The 24,415-nt window shown below is 45.5% G+C and overlaps 1 long non-coding RNA gene across 1 annotated transcript in view; it reads right to left on the reverse strand.

Moving 5' to 3' along the window:
* The window catches only part of LOC310636870, a 143,830-nt gene that overhangs the window by 24,918 nt on the left and 94,497 nt on the right, over positions 1-24,415 (reverse strand). The window lies entirely within an intron of this gene.

Below are 24,415 nucleotides of genomic sequence, written 5' to 3' on the forward strand. Positions count from 1 at the left end.
GAAAAAAAGCCTTTGGGGGTGCAGCCCAGACACTCCCAACAGCGGATTTGGATGTCCTGAGCAGGCACCCTCAGTAGGTCAGCGAAGCTGATCACAGTGCGTTTATGTCACTCAGCCTCTACTCTCATCGCTCCGCTTTTGGAGCATTGAGAGCAGGCAGATTGGCAGCCCGGCTGGGAGATAAGAGGGGAATCGGGCCACACGAGCCCGCCTCTTGCATGGTCTGGTTCTGAACAGGCCATGGCCATCTTGTGGGATGCAGCCTGGAAGTTGGGGCCCCCTATACCAAAGGATACCAGGAACGAAACTGTTTGAATGTCCAGTTCGTGGGAAATAGTTCAGTATTAGGTCTAGTCCGGGGTAGGCAACCTTGGCTCTTTTATGACTCATGGACTTCAACTCCCAGAATTCCTGAGCCAGGATGGCTCAGCATGGAAGCCTCTCCCTTTCCCCTCAATATGGCTGGCTCAGGAAGTCTGGGAATTGAAGTCCATGAATCATAAAAGAGCCAAGGTTGCCTACCCCTGGTCTAGTCTTATGGAGTCTTACACACTGGGGAGTTTTACACACTGGGGAGAAACCTTTCAGAGGTCCAATCTTGGACAATACTTAAAGCATAAATCACCCCTTATTGCACATAAGGAATCCACATGAGGCAAAAGTAGATGATTTTAGAGAAAGATTGGATTTCATTTCTGATTTCCATTGGGAGTGCAGGTGAGAAATTTACTATTTGAATTCTTTTTTAGTCAACACAACTCAAGATTAGACCTTATAATTGGAGAGAGAAAAAATGGAAAATGTTACTTTCATAAAGGCTATCTGTTTCTGGTGGTCAGCAGGTGTTTCTGGATAGTTCCTTTAGCAGAAGTGTGGAATTCCTCAAAAAGGCTTTGGGATGGTGCTTTTTGCATATGAATTATGGAATTTCCATAGGTAGAGTTTCTGTTTTCTAACTTGGTGTCCTCCATATTTTGAATGCCAGAATTCCTCAGCCACCATACAAGTAGTCCTCAAGATATAACTGTTATGTTGTTGTTAGCTGCGAAGTCGTGTCCGACTCATCACGACCCTATGGACAATGTTCCTCCAGGCCTTCCTGTCCTCTACCATCTTCTGGAGTCCATTTAAGCTCACGCCTACTGCTTCAGTGACTCCATCCAGCCACCTCATTCTCTGTCGTCCCCTTCTTCTATTGCCCTCAATCTTTCCCAGCCTTAGGCTCTTCTCTTTTCCAATCCTGTGGCCACTGTTGAGTTTTCCAAATTTGCTGGCAAATTGAGTGTAGCACTTTTACTGCATCGTCTTTTAAGATTTTGAATAGCTCAGCTGGAATACTGTCACCTCCACTAGCTTTGTTGTTGCTCAGCTTTTCTAAGGCCTACTTCACTTTATATTCTAGGATATCTGGTTCGAGGTCAGTGACCACCTCATTGTGATTATCAGGGACATTAAGCTCATTCTTGTATAGTTCTTCTGTGTAATTTTGCCACCTCTTCTTAATCTCTTCTGCCTCTGTTAGGTCCCTGCCATTTTGGTCCTTTATCATGCCCATTTTTGCATTAAATGTTCCCTTCATCTCTCCAATTTTCTTGAAAAGATCTCTGGTCCTCCCTATTCTATTGTTTTCTTCTATTTCTTTGCATTGTTCATTTAAGAAGGCATTCTTATCTCTTCTAGCTATTCTCTGGAATTCTGCATTCAATTGGGCGTATCTTTCTTTTTCTTCCTTGCCTTTCGCTTCCCTCCTTTCCTCAGCTATTTGCAAAGCTTCCTCAGACAGCCATTTTGCTTTCTTGAATTTCTTTTTCTTTGGGATGGTTTTGGTTGTTGTACAATGTTGCAAACCTCTGTCCATACTTCTTCAGGCACTCTGTTTATCAGATCTAATTCCTTAAATCTATTTGTCACCTCTACTGTATATTCAACAGGGATATGATTTAATTCATACCTGAGTGGCCTAGTGCTTTTCCCTACTTTCTTCAGTTTAAGCCTAAAATTGCAATGAGAAGCTCATGGTCTGAGCCACAGTCAGCTCCTGGTCTTGTTTTTACTGATTGTATAGAGCTTCTCCATCTTTGGCTGCAGAGCATATAGTCAATCTGATTTCTGTGTTGACCATCTGGTGATGTCCATGTGTAGAGCCGTCTCTTGGGTTGTTGGAAAAGAGTGTTTGCTATGACCATCGTATTCTCTTGACAAAATTCTATCAGCCTGTGCCCTGCTTCATTTTGTACTCCAAGGCCAAACTTGCCTCTTATTCCAGTTATCTTTTGGCTTCCTACTTTAGCATTCCAATCCCCCATGATGATAAGGACATCATTTTTTTGTTTTAGTTCTGTAAGGTGCTGTAGAGCTTCATAGAACTGGTCAATTTCATCCTCTTTGGCACTGGTGGTTGGGGCATAGACTTGGACTACTGTGATATTGAATGGTTTGCCTTGGATTCGAACTGAGATCATTCTGTCATTTTGAGGATTGTATCCCAGTATTGCTTTTCCTACTCTTTTATTGACTATGAAGGCTACTCCATTTCTTCTGAGGGATTCTTGCCCACAGTAGTATACCTGATGGTCATCTGAATTAAATTCACCCATTCCTGTCCATTTTAGTTCGCTGATACCTAAGATGTTGATGTTCAGTCTTGACATCTCTTTTTTGACCACGTCCAGCTTTCCTTGATTCATGGATCTTACATTCCAGGTTCCTATGGAGCAAAAATCTTTACAGCATCGGACTTTCCTTTCACCACGACACATCCACAGCTGAGCATCCTTTCGGCTTTGGCCCAGTCGCTTCATTCTTTCTGGCGCTACTAGTACTAGCCCTCTGCTCTTCCCCAGTAGCATATTGGACGCCTTCCGACCTGAGGGGCTCATCTTCCAGCGTCATATCGTTTTGCCTTTTGGTACTGTCCATAGGGTTTTCATGGCAAAGATACTGGAGTGGGTTGCCATTTCCTTCTCCAGTGGATCACGTTTTGTCAGAACTCTCTGCTATGACCTTTCCATCTTGGGTGGCCCTGCACGGCATAGCTCATAGCGTCATTGAATTACACAAGCCCCTTCGCCACGACAAGGCAGTAATCCATGAAGGGGATAACTGTTATGGGGCCTACCAATTATGGGTGCCTGTTGCAATGATCATTAAATGAGACTGCTTTGCTTAAATAACCCTACCCCTTCTCTTGTGCAAGTCATTAAGCGGAACAGTGACTACCTCCAGGTTGGAAGCATAGCTCAGTTCCAGGCTTTCATTCAAAAGTCCTCGAGGTTATTGGAAGGGCAATATTGGAAAAAGGACTGCCTGCCTACTATAGAGGAATGGACGCTTAAAGTGTCCAATTTAGCAGAAATGGCTAAGATTTCTGCTTACTTGAAGGATCATTCACAAGAAAGATACATTTCGGTTTGGAGAAGATGGATAGATTATATTCAGAAAAAATATGGGACCAAAAAGTTCCATTTAGCTTATGAGTAAATTTTAGATTGTTATAATTTAAATTTCTTTTATAAGTTGGATATGTTTAGAGTGTTTGTAATTATGTCATAGGCGGGTTAAAGTGTATTAAGTATTTGGTTATTTACATAGTTGATCAATGTTAGTTAGATTATGATTATTATATATTTGTAACCCTGTAATCAGCTTTCGGAAGTGGGGGAGGGGGAGGGGGGTTTAGGGGTGGGTTGGGGATGGGGATAATATTGTAACTTTTATAAAACTCTTCAATAATAATAAGTCTTCCCCTACCCCAACTATGGAGTCCCACCAGGCTTTTCCCTCCCCCACAGGCTTTTCCCCAGTTCGTGTCCCTGCAGTGCTTAAGCCTGACTCCCAGCCCAACAGGCCTCACAACCTCCTCCTCCTCACCTTGTGAAGATCTCTGAACATCATGTTGGGAAAAATGAGCAAGCCACCCATCCATGGGCCATATGACTGTGTCATGGAAGCAACTGCTATTTGCATTGTGCCTGGGATTTATCTCTCGGCCACGCAGTGGACTTGTGGAAACCGCCACCATTTTTCCATGACTGCCTCAGGGCCAAAATGTCAGCTGCTTCTGGGTCATTGATATGTGGGAGAGGGAGAAACTGCTGTTTTGCTACCTCAACACTATGCAAACAACCTTAAGGAATTGTGGGTGCACTGAAAATGAATGAATGAACCTTTATTGTCAAAGTACAACCATGTATATATTGAGATTGGTTGAGTCTCCCTTCATGCCCCCCCACGACGCACATTGACAACAAACCCACCATCTTGTTGCACAACACACTGGCCTCGCAAGTCAATCATACATAAAGTTATTTCCCATTCAAGAGCCTGACAGCCCATGGATAGAAGCTGTTCTTCAGCCTGTAGGTACAGCTGGCTATACTCCTGTATCTCCAACCCAATGATAGGAGAGTAAAGAGGTACCGACCAGGGTGTGAGTCGTCCCTGAGAATTTTTCTCACTCTTCCAAGGCAGCAAGTCCTGGAGATGTCATCCAGTGGTGTCAGGAGACAGCCCACAATGTTTTGCGCTGTGCTTACCACCCTCTGTAATACTTTCCTATCGATGGCTGTCAGGCCAGCATACCAAACCACAATACAGTGTGAGAGGACGCTCTCTATAGTAGACCTCTCTTTTCCTCCAGAAGTCTAGTACTATCTCCTTTGTCTTGCTGATGTTCAGGTGCAAGTTATTTTCTAAACACCATATAGATAGTTTTTGTACCTCCCACCTGTACACTGTTTCATCTCCACCTGTAATAAGACCCACTATAGTGGTATCATCTGCAAACTTAATTATCGCAGTAGATGGGTTGGACAATACACAAAGCTTCAGGGGGGTGGATAAAACAGACTAGACTCTCACTGTTTGTAGCCAGTCTCTCAGAAAATCTTTAATCCAATCGCAGATGGAGGGGAAAAAATTCAAATCAATCAGCTTTTCAATAAGGATGCTCGGCAGAATGGTGTTGAAAGCCAAGCTATAATCAATGAAAAGCATCCTTTCATTCCAGGTTTCTCTAGATGGGTTGCTACAGAGTGTAGAGCAGTAGCTATGGCATTGTCTGTTGACCCGTTCCCCCTGTAGGCAAATTGATGTTTGTCAAAGTCCGGTGGGAGGCATGTCCTAAGATGTTGGAGAACCAGTCTTTTGTAACATTTCATCACTAGAGACTTTAATGCAACAGGTCTGTAGTCGTTCAGGCACTCAACTGCTTTTTTCTTTGGGATTGGGACAATGGCAGTTGCTTTCAAGCGTGATGGTACACAGGCCATTTGCAAGGAGATGTTAAAGATCCTTGTCAGGACCCCTGCTAATTGATCGGCACAGTTCTTAACCACTATCCCCAGCACCCCATCTGGGCCTGCAGCTTTGCCTTCAGTACAGCTTTCACTTGATGTACACACAGGGTCAGTGGCCGAGAATCAGAAGGCCGGCCGGCAGAGGGTATGGGGTCTGGTCTTTTCAACTCGTAGCGAGTGAATAAAATATTCAGCTCCTTTGCCAATGAGGCATCGGTATTAACTGTGTTCCTCATATTGCCCTTGTGGTTGGTTAGGTGCTGCAGTTAGGTGCTGCAGGTTGGTTAGGTGCTGTGGGTTAGACAGCATCACCACCAGATGGATTCGTAGCTGGCTGACAGGCCGTACTCAGCGTGTGGTCCTCAATGGAACCGCATCTACATGGAGGGAAGTGTGTAGTGGGGTGCCCCAGGGCTCTGTTCTGGGCCCAGTGCTCTTCAACATCTTCATCAACGATTTGGACGAGGGGATAGATGGGGAACTCATCAAATTTACAGATTACAATTTGCAGGAATAGCCAATACTACAGAATTTAGGCTTAAGATACAGGAGGATCTGGACAGACTTGAACACTGGGCACTATCTAACAAAATGAAATTCAGTGGTGAAAAGGTAAGGTTCTACATTTAGGCAAGAAAAACCAAATGTACAGGTATAGTAAAGGGGGTACCTTACTCAATAGTAGTAACTGTGAGAGGGACCTCAGAGTCCTAGTAGACAATCACTTCAATATGAGCCAGCAGTGTGCTGCAGTTGCCAAAAAAAGCCAACACAGTGCTAGGCTGCATTAACAGAGGGATAGAATCAAGATCAAGTGAAGTACTAATACCACTTTACAATGCTTTGGTAAGGCCACACCTGGAATACTGCATCCAGTTTTGGTCACCACGATGTAAAAAAGATGTCGAGACTCTAGAAAGAGTACAGAGAAGAGCAACAAAGATGATTGGGGGACTGGAGGCTAAAGCATATAGGGAACGGTTGCTGGAATTGGGTATGTGTAGTTTAACGAAGAGAAGGGTGAGGGGTGACATGATAGCAGTGTTCCAATATCTCAGGGGCTGCCACAAAGAAGAGGGAGTCAAGCTATTCTCCAAAGCACCTGAAAGCAGGACAAGAAGCAACGGATGGAAACTAGTCAAGGAGAGAAGCAACCTAGAACTAAGGAGAAACTTCTTGACAGTTAGAACAATTAACCAGTGGAACAACCTGCCTCCAGAGGTGGTGAATGCTCCAACACTGGAGGTTTTTAAGAAGAGACTGGACAGCCATTTGCCTGAAATGTTATAAGGTTTCCTGCCTGAGCAGGGGGTTGGACTAGATGACCTCCAAGGTCCCTTCCAACTTTATTGTTGTTGTTGTTGTTGTTGTTATTATTATTATTATTATTATTTGCTTTGGATTGTTGTCTGCTAGGTGGTTATCCACTTTATATTTATATTGTTGTTTCGCTATCTGAATGCCACTTCTGAGATTTGCCCTGGCCTCTCTGTATGTGCCCCTGTCTCCTGCCTTAAAGGCAAAGTCCCGGGCTCTCAGGAGTGTTCGTACCTCTGCAATCATCCAGGGTTTGCAATTCCCGTAAACTCTAATGCACTTTTCTGTTGTCACACTGTCAGTGCACGCTTTGATATAAGAGAGTATAGCATCCGTATATACGCTCAGGTCTTGATCTTTGAATACACTCCAGTCAGTGGTTTCAAAGCAATCCTGCAACTGACTGAGAGCACCCGCTGGCCAGGTTTTAACCCTTTTCATGATTGTCTGAGTTCTTTTCCTGAGAGGAACATACTTTGGGCACAACAGGAGTGAGAGATGGTCGGATGTACCCAGGTGGGGGAGGGGGAATGCTCTGTATGCCTGTTTCAGATTAGAGTACACACGGTCTAAAGCAGGGGTGTCAAACTCAATTTCACTGAGGGCCGCATCAGCATTGCGGTTGCCCTCAGGGGGCCAGGTGGGTATGGCCAGGGTGGACGTGGCCTACTGGGTGGGTGTGGCTAGAGTGTGTATGGCCTACTGGGTGGGCGTGGCCAGCTCTACATCGTTCGCATCAAGGGTGCCTATGGGGGCCTGGGCAGGAGTGGGACAGATCTGAGGGTCTCTGGCAGAAGGAGGGTCTCTGGGCCAGGCAGTGGGGGCTGTTCCCTCACTGTTTCCAGGATGGCTTCGTGGGCCACATGAAACCACTTTGCGGGCCACATGAAACCACTTCGCGGGCTGAATCCGCCCCCCCGGGCCTTGTGTTGGCATGTCTGGTCTAGAGTCTTCTTCCCTCTGGTCGAAAATTGCACATATTGCACAAACTTGGGGAGAACTGTCTTTAGACAGGCTTGATTGAAGTCCCCAACCTCTGCCTCTGCCTCTGGGAGATCTTCAAAATGTAAGTCTACGATGGCTGACGGGCATGTAGGCAATTGCCCAAGGCCCAGTGGAAAAAAAAGCAGTGTAAAATTTCACATAGAGAGGCTGTTCTGCCTTGCAGATGAGCCTGATGGAGAACAGCTGTAAGAATATTGAGTTGAGGAGAAAAGGGTCGTGGTTTTGAACACAGCATCTCCAGGTATATTAGCAACTCCTGCTGGGATCTCTTTTTCTTGGAAGTGCTTGTTTGTTATCCTTTGATGGCTGCTGGATGATAGCAGCACCATATTGTTGATGTATTTGTTGCATCCCCCTTGGTGGTGGCAATTTGAGGGGGGGAAAATGTACACTGGAAAATGTTTCATTTTTAAAAATGCATTGAGTAAGAATTTTCGAAAGCTTTTGACAAAAAGGGGTATTGTCTGTTGCTATGAACATTAGGGCAGGGCAAGATGCTCAGAGGTAACTGAGAGATGTGCAACAAGTTTTAATAATAAATAAATGTAATAATAAAAATGCAGCATAAAGCCCTTTTCTCAAGTCTTGATTGCTCTCCACACAGTGGGTATCTAACACGCTACAATTGTTCAGCTACCTGTAATCTGTCTCTGGTGCGTTCTGCTTCTCTATGACCAATCTGTCTTCCTCAATTTCCCTTCGCTCCTCATTATAAATTTATTTTTTTCCGTTTCAATTTCAGTCGCACATCAGCCCAGCCACTCTGTGCCTCTGTACATTTTTTTAATAACTAAATGATAGATGAGAGAAATGCTGTGGAGATAGTATTCTTGGACTTCAGCAAGACATTTGACAAACTACACCACAACTTACTTCTTGGTAGGGTAAAACAATGTGGGAGACACAGTACCGCCATCGGTTGGATTTGCGATTGGCTAACCAACTACTTTCAGTGGGCAATTCTCAATAAAATTGCATCTACACTGAGGGAAGTATGCAGTGGGGTACCTCAGGGTTTGGTCTTGGGCTCAGCATTTTTCAACATCTTTATTAATGATTTAGATCAGGGGTATCAAACTCAATTTCATTGAGGGCCACATCAGCATTGCGGTTGCCCTCAGGGGGCCGGGTGGGTATGGCCAGGGTGGGTGTGGCCTACTGGGTGGGTGTGGCTAGAGTGCGTGTGGCCTACTGGGTGGGCATGGCCAGCTCTACATCGTTTGCATCAAGGGTGCCTATGGGGGCCTGGGCAGGAGTGGGACAGATCTGGGGGTCTTTGGCATAAGGAGGGTCTCTGGGCCAGGGCCAAGGCAGTGGGGGCTGTTCCCTCACTGTTTCCAGGATGGCTTCGCGGGCCGTATGAAACCATTTCGCGGGCCGGATCTGGCCCCCGGGCCTTGTGTTTGACATGTCTGATTTAGATGAAAGGATAAAATTGGTATTGATCAAATTCGCCGATGACGTCAAACTTGGGGGACTAGCCAACATTTTTGAAGATAGGCTCAAGATCCAGGAGGATCTTGACATACTTGAGCATTGGGCCAACAAAATGCAGCTCAGTGGGTAAGAAAAGTAAGATCTTGCACTTAGGCAAGAAAAACCAAATGCACAAGTATAAAATAGGTTGTACCCGGTTCAACAATAATAAGTATGAGAGGGATGTAGGAGTTCTGGTGGACACGTTTGTGCCAGTAGGGTGCTGTGGCTGCCAGAAGAGCAGAAGGGATGGTGCTGCTTAACCCCATGCTGGTGAGATCACGCTTAGAATACTGTGCCTAATTCTGATAACCATGAGAGAAAACATGTTTAGATTCTGGAAGTATGCAATAAAGATGAAAAATGGTCTGGGAGCTAAAATCGTATGGCAATGGGTTGAAGGACCTAGGTATGTCTAGGCCAGGGGTAGGCAACCTTGGCTCTTTTATGACTCGTGGACTTCAACTCCCAGAATTTCTGAGCCAACATGGCTGATTCAGGAATTCTGGGAGTTGAAGTCCACAAGTCATAAAAGAGCCAAGGTTGCCTACCCCTGGTCTAGGTTGTCGAAGAGAAGGCCTGTGGGGACATGATAGCTGTCTTCCAGTACTTAACCCTTGGACACTGTGACCATCATAAATATGAATCAGTTGCCAAGCATGCAAATGTAAATCACATGACCCCGGGGATGCTGCAATGGTCATAAGTCACTTTTTCAGTGCCGTTGTAACTTTGAACAGTCACTAAGCGAACTGTTGTAAGTCGAGGATTACCTGTACTTTATCACTTTTTATCTTTTTTTTGTCATCAAGTTTTTGACACCTTGCTAGGCGACTGGTGGTCCTCGGCTATTGCCATATCCTAAAAGTGGTACAGTCGGTAAAAAGGTCGAAAAGCCCTTACAACTATGTGACGCTGTGATTCTATGAACTTAGAGACAACTTAGAAAATAGGTATGGGTAATCCTCAACTCACAACAGTTCATTTAACGACCACTTGAAGTTATAATGACCCTGAAAAAAAGTGACATTTTTTTTGGATTTAGCACCTTTGCAGCATCCCCATGGTCACCTAATTAAAATTCAAACACTTGGCAACTACTTCTATTTAAGATGGTTGTAATGTTCCAGATCATGGGATCACCTTTTGCAACCCTCTAGCAAGCACAATCAATGGAAAAGCCAGATGCATTTAACAGCCATGTTATTAACTGACTTTTGAGGAATATAGCCGACTCACCATTCTAGACTAGGGGGAGTTTCTACCAGACCGAAGCTTCTTCAACTACTAACAAGGAATTGAGCCTTTGTTTTTAACGACTTTCCTGGGCCAGGGGGAGTCCTAGAATCACCCCATAAGATTCTCCAGACAGCAATAGTCTACAAGCTGCTTCAGGAGCTGTGCTTCGTAGTGAGCTGGTAGGTCGTTCAGCTGGGGAGTGGAGCTGCAATCACTTAGAACAGACATGTCAAACACAAGGCCCGGGGGCCAGATCCGGCCCGCGAAATGGTTTCATGTGGCCCGCGAAGCCATCCTGGAAACAGTGAGGGAACAGCCCCCACTGCCTTGGCCCTGGCCCAGAGACCCTCCTTATGCCAAAGACCCCCAGATCTGTCCCACTCCTGCCCAGGCCCCCATAGGCACCCTTGATTCCAACGATGTAGAGCTGGCCACGCCCACCCAGTAGGCCATACACACTCTAGCCACACCCACCCAGTAGGCCACACCCACCCTGGCCATATCCACCCAGGCCCCCTGAGGGCAACCGCAATACTGATGCGGCCCTCAATGAAATTGAGTTTGACACCCCTGACTTAGAAGATAGTCCTTCTGACCACGTATTTGTTGAAAACCAAATGGGAAGCTAAGCCCAGGCTCAACCAAACCCCGAGCTGGTCACTGGGGTGCCAAGTGGCCTTCGAGGAGCTCAAATGCCTTTTTGCTGCCAAGCCAATCCTAAAACAACCTGACCCAGATGAGCCCTTTGTAATACAAGTGGACGCCAGTGACCTGGCTGAGGGGCTGGCATTGTTCAGAAGAACATAAAGGGAGAATTACAGCCATGTGCCTACACGTCCCACAAACTCTTGAGACAGAGACAACGGGCCATCTGAGAGAAGGAAGACTACGCTCTCATATGTGGATTTCACCCAGTGTTTCACTGCTTTGTTTGTTGAAACCTTTTCATACCTACCGTTTAAGCCCAGCCATCAAGCTGCTTCTCCCCCCCCCCATATGGATGAGTGGAGAGAAGCATGTTGAGGTCGAGGAAATCCCTGACTCTTGGTATGAGGTTGCAGTATTTGATTTTGTGGAAAGGGTTTCCCTTAGTGGAGGCAGAGTGAGTGGCGATAGGGAATGTCCACATCCCCAACCTTACTCAGAGTTTCCGTGCCAAGTACTCAAATCAACCATGCTAGGATGTTTGTGTAGAAAGCTTAGTGTATGAATAATGTTTGGGTTTGTCTCTTCATAGGATTAATCCTATGGGGAGGGAGAAGGGCGGTATATAAATATTATTAAATTAAATTAAATTAAAATTAATCCTCTTTCTGGAGGCTCGGCATGTCATAGTTCACTTGCAGCCTCCTCACAACCAGACAACAATAACAGGAGGGGGGGTGGGGGAGGGAAGGCATTGAAATGTGAGGGTGGTTTAGGAGAGAAACTCTGGAATACAAGTGCCATCTGGAAGACTGAGACGTCCCAAGGTCATCAGTTCTGAGAAACGTTCCCGAGGCAGACAGATCGTTCTCAAAACAACCCAGGGGCAACTGACTGATGTTCAAAGGACAATGGGAGTTCCAGGGGTGAAAGAGGGAATTTATCTTATGATTTTCACACGCAAAATGTTAGAACTGGCTTTTCCACTTCTGTACCCGCAAAGCTTTTCAGTAACATATTCTCTTGGAGAAAAGAAGTCTCAGGAGTTTCTCTTGTTGGCTAGCACTACCGGGCCATGGCCTCTTGGCCACCGGGTTGCATGAGTGGCTTGCCAGTGCACATGCGGGTATGCGTGCACTCACACACACCCTTGTGCTGGCACTAGCCAAGCCACGAGCCCTGACCTATGGCCAGTGCTATCTCAGTCACAAGCCCCGCACCGGCTCCAGCCGAGCCATGAACCCCAAGGCAGGCGTTGGCAATAGGTGAGCTGCGAGCCAGCATTAGCCAAGCTGCCTCACACCGGCGCTAGCCGAGCTCCAAGCTGCATGCTGGCACTAGCCAAGCCGCATGCTTTGTCTCGCACTAGCTGGGCCACAAGCCTCACACTGGCGCTAGCTGAGCCCCGAGCTGCACGCCAGTGCTAGCAGCCCCATTTGCGGAGTGTGCATGCTTGCGGCCCCGTTCACGTTCATGTGTGTGCAACATTTGTGTGCACATTCGCACATAAAGGTGCCTGCCCCTCCCTTTCCCACTGGGCAGCCAACCCAGAAAAATTGGAGACCCCTGGGTTAGCATATTGGGACAATTGACAGATACAGAAATGAGCAGGCACTATGTAACTTAATTTATACTTTATACAAGTAAAATGCAATATAGATTATTAACAAAGTTCTTTGACATTTTAACTTTGCTGTTGGTTCACCCGTTAACTACTTTGCCCCTCTACATACCAGATATATGAAGGTCAAATTGGTTGTAAATAGAGGTAGAACTTCATAAATTTTGGGCCTGCTCCACAAGGGAAGGAAACTAATATTGTTCCAATATATTTATGAATATTCAAGTGGGGGAAATAATATATGTAAATCTGTTTTTATCTTTTTGATGCACATTTTTTCCTTCTATTTAAATGTTCTGATTATCCTTGTTTCGTTTAAAACAATTTTTTAAGTTTGTAATTTACGTTAATTTTCCAAATAAAATATTTTTTTAAAAAAGCCACTTTACAAGAAGCAAGTTCATGGGGCTGCTCTTTATCCATTTTCTAAACTGCCTCTAAATTCATGGAAACATAACATTATAGGCTTGGAAGGGACCCTAGACATCTTCTAACACAACCTGCTGCTCAAGGCAGGAGCCTTATACCATCCCACTCAAATGATTTTACAGTCTATTCTTGAAAACCTCCAAGGATGGAGCAGCCCCAGAGGCAAGCTATTCCACTGATTAATTGCCCTCAACCACAGAAAATTTCTCTTTACTTCTAGGCTGGACCTCATTTTAACAAGCTTCAACTCATTACTTCTTGTCCTGCCCTCAGGTGCCCCAAGTAGAGGCACCCAACCTTTTGGGCTCCAGGGACTGGTTCCGTGGAGAGAGGTTACTCCACGGATCAGAGGTGTGGCTTCGTGTGCTGCTTGCATCCAGAGAATGGGCCTTTGCTTGTTTGCGCGGACCGGTTTCTGCCATGATGCGGACTGGTACCAGTCCATGAATGGGGGTTGGGGACTCCTGCCCTAAAGAATAAGTGAATCCGTTCTTCTTTGTGACAGACGCTCAAGTACTGGAAGACAGCTATCATGTTCCTCCTAATGACTTTTTATCATCTTTGTTGCTCTTTGCACACTTTCAAGGATCTCAACAACTTTTTTATATCACGATGACCAAAAACGGACACTTTATTCTAAGTGTGGTGTCACCAGATCTAAAGCAATTCTATCTCTTCTTGTTGCCTTGAAGCTATTCCCCTGTTGATGCGGCTTAGGACAGCATTGGCTTTTTTTTTGGCAGCTGCAGCACAATACTGGCACAAGTGGTACTTGTCCACTTATCATGCGGCCCAGGGAAACATGGCTTGCCCTTTTTCAGATCTCCCCGAGACAGCCACCAGTTTCAGTGCACCCACAATTCCTTAACACAGTCTACAAAGTGTTAAGGTAGCAAAACAGGAGGGTGTATCTCACTCACACGCAAGAGTGATCCAGAAGGAGCCGCCATTTTGACACAGAGGCAGGCACGGCAAAATGGCAGCTGCTTCCACAACTCCACTGCATGGCCCAGGGATGAATACAGGGTACAGTTCAAAGTAATGGCGGCTTCCACGATGCAGTCACACAGCCAAGAGATCCATGTCCTGCCCTGTTTCCCCACATGAGGTTCAGAGATCTTCAAAAGGTATGGAGGAGGAGGTGGCTGTGATGCCTGGTAGCATGGGAGTCAGGCCTATTCTCTAAACCAGACATGTCAAACACAAGGCCCGTGGGCCAGATCTGGCCCACGATTGGCTGATATTTGGCTGCTGGGAATGCCCCAGAGACGGCAAGGGACTGGCCCCTGCTGCCCTAGCCCCAACCCCACCCAGCCCAACTGACACCAAGGCACAGGAGGCAGTGAGCGTATGGGGGCCAATGGCATCTGGCAGCATGGGCTGTGTAGCCCGCTGTGAATATGAGCTGGCCCTCCCGCAGCAGTGTTGCGGTGGCATCAACAGCATGCTGAGTTGGGGGGGGGCATGTAATGCGGACCGCTGGACACACCTACTCTGTCCCATCTCTTTCTGATTGGAGAGGTCGCCACTGGTCATCTCATCTGGCCCAAGGGTCTTGCCCTTGGCCTGCGGGTGGAGTGCATTCCCCTTACTCACCTGGGTACCTGCTGCGGCCGCCAGCCGCTCGCAGAGGTCCATTAGCCCGCCTCCCAGAGCTGCAGGCTTGCCCAGCATGAAGGAGGTGAAGTGGTCGGCTAGGAAGCCCTGAGTAGAGGAGGCAGAGCAGGGCCAGGGCCAGCAGGCAAAAGGCCACCCCAAGCGGGGAAAGCCAGATCCCCATCGGTGTCATGGCCACCCAGGCCCAGCAAGGATGGGGGGGAGGCAAGCAATCCTAACTGGGACTGGGGGGGCATGGTGCCGGCTTTCACTGCTTGGGGTGGCCTTTGGCTTGCTGGGTGTGGGCGTGCTCTACCACCTCTACTTGAGCTTGCTAGCCAGCTGTTTTGCCTCCTTTGTGCTGGGCAGGCAAGGTGCTCTGGGCAGCGGCCTAATGGACCTGTGCGAGCTGCTGGCAGCACCGGCCCGAGGTGGGGCCAAGGTGCATCAGGTACGCAAGGTGCTCCATGTGCGGGCCTAGGGGAAGACCTGCATGGGTGCTGAGGTGACCAGCAGCAACCTGCTCTCCAACCGCAAGCAAGAGCAGATCAGAGTAGATGCATCTGACAGTCTGCATTATATGCCTCCCCCCCTCCCCTACTCCGCCTGCTGCTGGAGGGCTGGCCCAGTATTCACAGTGGGCTGCGGAGCTCCAGAGTATACCAGTCAAGAGGCTGGCTGGCTGTGGCTGCTGATGGACACCATCGGCCCCCATGCGCTCGCTGGCTTCTATGTGGGGGAGGGCAGTGATGTCAGGAAGTCGCCACTCTAGCCTCCGCCTCGCCTTGCCTCATGGCAACGGCACCCCCACCCCCTGCATCATCTCATCCCTCAGGATGAGCCCCCTGTCCACCACCCCACCAACCAGAGGTCCCCTGGATCTCCCCCAACCCTGCATGGCCCTCACAGGCATTCCCCCCCCAAGCAACAACGAGGTGGCCATGCCGACCCCAGCCACACTCACCCAGTCTGCCATGAGCACTGCAACCATGCCCACCCAGTGGGCCAGACCTATCTGGCCCCCCTGAAGCACCACAATGCTGATGCGGCCCTCAATGAACTCAATTCAATGAACTCATGTGGATTTTCTTGTATGCAATAAGGAGTGATTTACGCCTGAAGTACCGTCCACAGACTGGGCATTTGAAAGGTCTTCCCCATTTGAGTCCTCTGGTGTTTCACCAGGTTTGATTTGAAACGGAAATGTTTCTCACAATCAGAAACCCTTTTTCTTTCCTGTGTGAGTCCTCTGGTGCGTCACCAGGCTAGAATTCTGACTGAAACTTTTCCCACAGTCAGAACATTCAAAGCGTTTTGCTCCTGTGTGAGTCCTCTGGTGTATCACCATATTGGAATTCTGACTAAAACTTTTGCCACAAACAGGACACTCATACGGTTTCTCTCCTGTGTGAGTCCTCTGGTGTGTCACAAGGCTGGAAGTATGACTGAAACCTTTCCCACACACAGGACATTCAAAAGGTTTTTCTCCTGTGTGTATCCTCTGGTGACTTGTGAGCTGGAATTTTCTAATGAAACTTTTCCCACAATCGGGACATTCAAAGTATTTCTCTCCTGTGTGAGTCCTCTGGTGTATCACCAGGTTGGAAATTTGACTGAAAGATTTTTCACAATAAGGGCATTTAAAGTGTTTCTCTGCTGTGTGAGTCTTCTGGTGTATTACTAGGCTGGAATTGTGACTGAAACGTTTTTCACAATCAAGACATTCAAAGGGTTTCTCTCCTGTGTGAGTCCTCTGGTGTATCATGAGTGAGTAATTTTTAATGAAACATTTTCCACAAACAGGACATTCAAATGGTCTCTCTCCTGTGTGTGTCCTCTGGTGTATCACCAGCTGGGAATTGTGACTGAAACATTTCCCACAGAAAGGGCATTCAAGGGGTTTGTTTCCTGTGTGTGTCCTCTGGTGATTCGTGAGCTGGAATTTTTTAATGAAACTTTCCCCACAATATGGACACTGATATGATTTCTCTCTTGTATGAGTCCTCTGGTGTTTCACCAGCTGGGAATTCTGACTGAAACTTTTCCCACAAAGAGCACATTCAAATGGTTTCTCTCCTGTGTGGGTTCTCTGGTGTATCACCAGGTGCGAATTCTGACCAAAACTTTTACCACAAAGAGCACATTCAAACAGTTTCTCTCCTGTGTGAGTCCTCTGGTGTATCACCAGGTGGTAATTCTGACTGAAACTTTTCCCACAAAGAGCACATTCAAAGGGCTTCTCTCCTGTGTGAGTCCTGTGGTGTATCACCAGGCTGGAATTGTCACTGAAACTTTTCCCACAGTATGGACATTCAAAAGGTTTCTCTCCTGTGTGAGTCCTCTGGTGTTTTACCAGATGGGAATTCTGACTGAAACGTTTCCCACAATCAGGACATTCAAAGGGTTTTTCGCCTGTGTGAGTCCTCTGGTGAATCACCAGGTTGGAATGCCCAGTGAAACATTTCCAACAATCAGGACATTCAAAGGGTTTCTCGCCTGTGTGAATCCTCTGGTGAATCACTAGATTGGAATTCTTACTGAAACTTTTCCCACAATCAGGACACTCAAAGGGTTTCTCTCCTGTATGAGTTCTCTGGTGTAGCACCAACTTTGAATTCCCACTGAAACATTTCCCACAATCAAGACACTCATATGATTTCTTTTTTGTGTGCATCCTCTATTGTATCATCAGCCCAAAGTTCTGACTGAAACCTTTCCCCACAATCAGTGTTCAAAGAGTTTCTCCCTGGTCTCTAATGTATCACCAAGTTGCCATGCTCACTACATTGGGAGTACTTGTAGGGTTTCTTTCCTATGTCATAATCGTCATAAATGTGAGTTAGCTGCCAGGCATCCAAATATAAATCACATGACCATGGGGATGCTGCAACAGTCATAAGTGTGAAAAATGGTCATAAGTAACTTTTTTCAGTACCACTGTAACTTTGAATGGCCACTAAATGAACTGTTGTAACTCGAGGTCTATCTGTAATGTATCCTTGAGTTCCGCATACTCTACTTTTCCCAGTTTGAAATCTCTTCTTGATCACCTGCTGGGGAAGGAAAAAATTGTGTGGTTTTCTGAAGCAAATGGAAAATATTTTGATTACTGGCTTGATTTGCTTTCCTTTTTAACATCGCTTGTTATTCTCTGTTGTCCGGAGTGCTCTTTCTCTATAAGATTCAAAGAAAAATGTAACTTTATTTTTTTTTATAAAATGGTTGCAAAAGATGTGGGGGAAAAAAGAAAAAGAAAAACATATACATTAAGGTAAAAAGCAAACATGCCACAATGCTAAAATAACCTCTTACATTTTTTTTAATTTTAATTCCATTTATATCCCGCCCTTCTCCGAAGACTCAGGGTGGCTTACAAGCTTAGCAGTAGCCTTCATTCTATGTATATGTCTGCTTATTAGGGCTTTCACACACACCCCAAGCGGCATTATTACAAAGTCAGCTTATTGCCCCCAACAATCTGGGTCCTCATTTTACCTACCTCGGAAGGATGGAAGGCTGAGTCAACCTTGAGCCTGGTGGGATGCGAACCTGCACTAATTGCAGGCAGCTGGTGTTACTTAAGGAGGCATTAGCCCACTGCTCAACCAAGGCTCTTTAATTAATTATGATTCATTTGACACAGTGAGGTTTGCCAAGATTCAAATGAGGTTCACATTTGCATTCAACCATGTAATTATCTTGTCGACTTGAGTCAATCACAAATTCTTAGTACAGCAATTATTCGATAGAATCTCCGTAATTAAGATCAACACAACATATAACATAGAATAATAAGAGTTGGAAGGGACCTTCAAGGTCTTCTGTCCAGCCCTCTGCTCAAGCAGGACCCCTATACCACAGGGGTCTTCAAACTTGTCCAGCTATTCTATTGGTTGATTGCTGTAATCAGGAATAATTTTCTCTTTAGTTCTAGGCTGCTTCTCTCCTTGGTTGGTCTTCATCCATTCTTTCTTTTCATCCTTGGAAAAATAGTTTGACTTTTCTTTGTAGGAGCCCCTCAAATATTGGAACACTATCATGTCTTCCCTAGTCCTTCTCGTTAGACTCGACTCGATTCTTTAACCATTCTTTGATGTTTTAGCCTCCAGCCTCCTAATTACCAAAGATGCATTTTCTCTTTCAGACTTTACCAATACCTGCAAATGATACTCCATTTAAACAATGGCAGAAAGAGATCTCGAAGTTTATATTGGAAGTGTGGGGGGAAACCAAGAATTAAATATAAATTATTGCAAGAAGCAAAGGAAAGAGGAGGTTTTACTAGATTTGAAACTGTACTTTGATGCTTGTTGCCTGGCAAAAAGAGTGGGTGACTCTCCAAATTAAGAGGTTACTTGAGCTAGAGGGCCATGAATTAAGATTTTGATGGCACGACTATTTATGGTATGATGTGGTTAGGGAATGATATAAAGGCATTTTTTTAAATCATTGACAGCAATAGCACTTAGACTTATATACTGCTTCACAGTACTTTCTAGCCCTCTCTAAGCAGTTTACAGAGTTAGCATATTGTCCTCAACAATCTGGATACTCATATTACTGACTCGGAAGGATGGAAGGCTGAGTCAATTTTGAGCCTGGTGAGATACAAACTGCTAAACTGCAGGCAGCCGGCAGTCAGCAGAAATAGCCTGCAGTATTGCATTCTAGCCACTGTGCCACCACAGCTCTTTTATGGTGAACATGTGACAAAGAAAAGAAATCTTGGAGTAGGATACACATCTTAATACAGAAGACTATTAAAGTGAATATAAAGATAAAACCAGTTAGTTTTCTTTTAGGCTTAATAGATTAAAAAAAACTTGAAAAACAATGGTTTTTGTATTTTAAATTTTGATGATTTAATAAAAGTTTCGTGAAGAAAAAAAATACGAATTCTGAGCAGTGCAAAGAGTTATTACGAAATATATCTGGAAATGCTGGGGCTAGATTATACATATATGCATAGAGAAATATACAAATAAACAAACCTACAAATGTATATATGTGGAAAATCCATGCGTTTTCAGCCTGACATATCCCAAAATGGTTACAATCAAACCTTCTAAATTAACTTTAGAGATGTGGGGGCTTAACTGCAAGATTTGAAGCACCCGTTTTGCCCATGGAAGTCCTCAGCTCCAAGTAAGGGCAGGAAATACTTTCCACAATCACTGTGGCGATGTCCCAATTGAAATAGTCCTCACTTACTGACTACATTTGAGACTGGTGTCTGTGTCACTCAGCAGCCTCATCATGAAGCATGATGTCATATGACAGTGGCAGCTTTCATCTATTCTTCTGCAGTTGTTAAGCAAATTACTGTGGGTTGTTAAAGGCAATTTCACATGACCGTGGCTTGCAGGTTCCTGCTGAAATCTTCTGATTTTGCCTGTCAGAAGCTAGCTGGGAAGGTCACAAATGGAGATCATGAGTGTGGGATGCTGCAGCCATCATAAATGTGCACCAGTTGTCAGAAAAAATTAGTGCAACTCCTTTTCCTGCATCTTCTTAACCACAGGAACTGCTGGCTTGTTCAAGCCACTGAACAACAGCTATGACAACCACAGATTTCTGGACCAGCTATACATCTGCTCTCCCAGTGCCATAGTAGCTTTGAAGGCTCAGGGAACAAATGGTAAACGAGGACTACATATATAAACTGATTATCTCTAAAGGTCCTCTATAGCTATTTTGCAGATGATACCACTTTAATGGCAGAAAGTGAAGAAGAACTAAAGAGCCTCTTGTTGTGGGTGAAGAAGGAGAGTGCAAAACCTGGGTTGAAACTTAACATTAAGAAAACCAAGATCATGGCATCCGGCCCTCTCAATTCCTGCCAAATAGATGGGGAAGAAATGGAGGTAGTGACAGATTTTATTTTCCTGGGCTCCAAGATCACTGCAGACGGGGACTGTAGCCAAGAAATTAAAAGACGCTTGCTCCTGGGGAGGAAAGCCATGGCAAATCTAGACAGCACACTAAAAAGCAGAGACATCACCCTGTCAACAAAAGTGCGTACTGTATAGTCAAGGCTATGGTCTTCCCAGTTGCAATGTATGGCTGTGAAAGTTGGACCATAAGAAAGGCTGAGCGCCAAAGAATTAAAGCCTTTGAACTATGGTGCTGGAGAAGACTCCTGCGAGTCCCTTGGACTGCTAGGCGATCAAACCGGTCAGTCCTAGAGGAGATCAACCCTCCTCTTTAGAAGGCCAGATCCTGAAGCTAAAACTCAAATACTTTGGCCACCTAATGAGAAGGAAGGACTCACTGGAGAAGAGCCTAAAGCTGGGAAAGGTTGAGGGCAAGAGAAGAAGGGGACGACAGAGAATGAAGTGGCTGGATGGAGTCACTGAAGCTGTAGGCGTGAGCTTAAATGGACTCCAGAAGATGGTAGAGGACAGGAAGGCCTGGAGGAATGTTGTCCATAGGGTCGCGATGGGTCGGACACGACTTTGCAACTAACAGCAATAGCTATTTCTACCTGAACCTAGTTAATACATGTATGGGGCACCAAGAGGAAATACTGTGTTTGTTGGCTAGACGTGAAAGTAAAAAAAAATCTAAAATCTCAGATGGCACAATGGCAGATCAGTCCAGTATTATTGCCAAGAATACAGCAGGTCCACAACAGAACAACAGAACTGAAAGGGACCTTGGAGATCTGATGAACCTGACAACTTTGTCATAGAAAAGGCAGCTATAAAGAGCAACAAACATATTTGGGGGCTTGAGGCTAAAACATACAAAGATGGTTGCAGGAACTGGGTATGTCTAGTCTACAGTATAGAAGGACGAGGGGGTGACAGGAGAGCAGCCTTCCAATATCTGAGGGGCTGCCATAAAGAAGAGGGGGGGGGTCAACTTATTCTCCAAGGCACCTGAAGGCAGAACAAGAAACAATGGATGGAAACGAATAAAAGGAGAGAAGCACTCTAGGAAAAAGGAGACATTTCCTGACAGTAAGAACAATTAATCAGTGGAACGACTTGCCTCCAGAAGTTGTGGGCTGTGCGGAAGACTGGACAGCCATTTGCTTGAAATGTATAAAGCAGGGGTCTTCAAACTTGGCCCTTTTATGACTTGTGGACTTCAACTCCCAGAATTCCTCAGCCAGGCATGCTGGCTGAGGAATTCTGGGAGTTGAAGTCCACAAGCCATAAAAGGGCCAAGGTTGAAGATCTCTGGTATAAAGTCTCCTGCTCGAGCAAAGGACTGGACTAGATGACCTCAAATATCTCTTCCAACTCTGTCATTGTATATTCTAGTTCAAGGGTCTTCAAACTTGGCCCTTTTATGACTTCTGGACTTCAACTCCCAGAATTCCTCAGCCAGCCACGCTGGCTGAGGAATTCTGGGAATTGAAGTCCACAAGTCATAAAAGGGCCAAGTTTGAAGACCCCTGAACTAGTAGCTTCTCTGCTTCCACGCTGTGGAGGGAACCAAACAGCCTGACTTGCTCCCGGTCTTTTCTCCGACCTGCCCTCAACTCACCTGCCAGCTGCCCCTTCGACCCTGGGAAGAGCGCGAGAGCCTCTCTGCACGCCACCTCCCTCCCATCAGTGATCCGGATGAGGAAGTTTCTCTGTGCTTCTCCTCGCCTTCCATCCTTTCTAGCAATACAGTACTTGATGGTTTTAACTCCTTTAAGCTCAACCAGAGAGGCCGCTGTTCTACTGTTGGCCTTCCAGTCACAGATGCTGCCTCTCTGACTACCGTCTCGCGATGGGAGGCCAATAAAACAGCCTTGTCTCATCTCTGCCAATGGCATTTGCCAGATGTTTTCTTCACTGATTAGGTGGAATCCAGTCATTTTCAGATTCTCAGCTACCTATCTCTGCAAGCTCAGCCCTGTGAAATAGTGAAATGTGTACTTAGCTTGTGAAGATTAGCTTCGTGCTGACCAAGTATATGAAGTTCTTACAGAATTACAGAATATGAATTGGAAGGGACCAAGTATCAAAGCAGAAGACCCTTTTTGATTCCGGACAATTGGATATGAAATCTCCTCTTAAGAACCTCCGCTGATGTAGCACCCGCAACTTCTAGAGCAGGGATAGGCAACCTTGGCAATTTTATGACTTGTGGACTTCAATTCCCAGAATTCCTGAGCCAGCACTGGCTCAGGAATTCTGGGAATTGAAGTCCACGAGTTATAAAAGAGCCAAGGTTGCTTATTCCTGTATCTAGAGGCAAGCCATTCCACTGGTTCTCAGGGACAAGAGCTTTCTCCTTGGATACGTTTTTTGATCAGTCTTGGTCTGTTACTTCTTGTCCTGTTGTCAAGGGATTTGGAGGTTAGCCAACTCCCTCTTTTCTGTGTCAGCCCATCAAATATTGAAAGACAGCTATTGTGTCACCTCTAGTCCTTCTCTGTGTTATCCAATTCCTGCAACCATTCATCCTATGTTTTATCCTCCAGTCCCGTAAATGTCTTTGTTGTCATTCTCTGCACTCTTTCTAGAGTCTGAACACCTCTTTTGTATCCTGTTGACCAAAACTGTATGCAGTATTTGAACTGTAGTCTTACCAAAACAGTATAATACACCAAGTATAAATCCACCAAGGATCTGGCTCAGCATCCACCAACTTCATCATGTGATCTCTTGACACTATCCCTCAGTTGCTGCAAACTAGGGCTGAATTGACTTTTTAGGCAGTTACAGCACACTGCTATCTCGCATGTGTTTCTAGATCCCTCTCATTCTATGTATATGTCTGCTTATTAGGGCTTTCACACACACCCCAAGCGGCATTATTACAAAGTCAGCTTATTGCCCCCAACAATCTGGGTCCTCATTTTACCTACCTCGGAAGGATGGAAGGCTGAGTCAACCTTGAGCCTGGTGGGATGCGAACCTGCACTAATTGCAGGCAGCTGGTGTTACTTAAGGAGGCATTAGCCCACTGCTCCACCAAGGCTCAACAGTTATTGCTGTTGAGCAAGGTATAACCTTGTCTATAGATGTGCATTTGGCTTTTCTTGCATAAGTGTAAGACCTTATTTTTCTCACCACAGGATTGCATTTTTCTGGAAAAGGCCCAATGCTTATGTATCCTTCTGGATCTGGTGCTTATTTTCTAAAGTATTGGCAATTCCCCCCAACTGGGTGTCATCTGCAAATTTGATGAATTCCCTTTCAATCTCTTCATCTAAGTGATATATAAACAAACTGGATGTCATGGTTCCGATAAATGAGACAGTTCAAACAAAATGCAAGCACTGTTTATCTAAAAAGTCTTAATAATGAAACGAAACATCAGCACTCATGGAGGGATGGCAGAATCTGAGATCTTCTCCCCCCAAACTCATTGTAACACATATAATCCCCGCCCTTATCTACACGTCAAAAATCCCATTATCCAATTAGTTTTACATATGAGGTTTAACTGCCCATTCTGTAAGCGGGCTTTTCTAGTCTCAAAACATCCGCTGTTTCCTCCCAAAATGAAGCAATTTAAAGTAACAGGCTGTCTCTTATATTGTCAGTGCAAAAGTATGTCAATGTTTGCAGCATTGACACTGGGTAGTCTATATGTTGTATTTGAGCTGTTGTCCCAAAGATGTTTTTCAAAATGTGACTGGACTTTCTTAGTTTCCTTGAAAAGGTTCCGCTTCTCATCCAAGAAGCTTCTACAACTTTTTCAAAACTTCTTCAAGGAAAAAAATCAAGCAAGTCCAGTGCCCTTGGAAAAAACTTTTGGACAACCATGACTGGATGATTGAGAATTTGCACAGATGTTCAAGTTGTTAGAAGGAAATTTGAGGAATCAAATTCCTCAAGGAATT

Source organism: Vipera ursinii (assembly GCF_947247035.1).
Source record: "Vipera ursinii genome assembly, chromosome: 2".
Lineage (NCBI taxonomy): Eukaryota > Metazoa > Chordata > Lepidosauria > Squamata > Viperidae > Vipera > Vipera ursinii.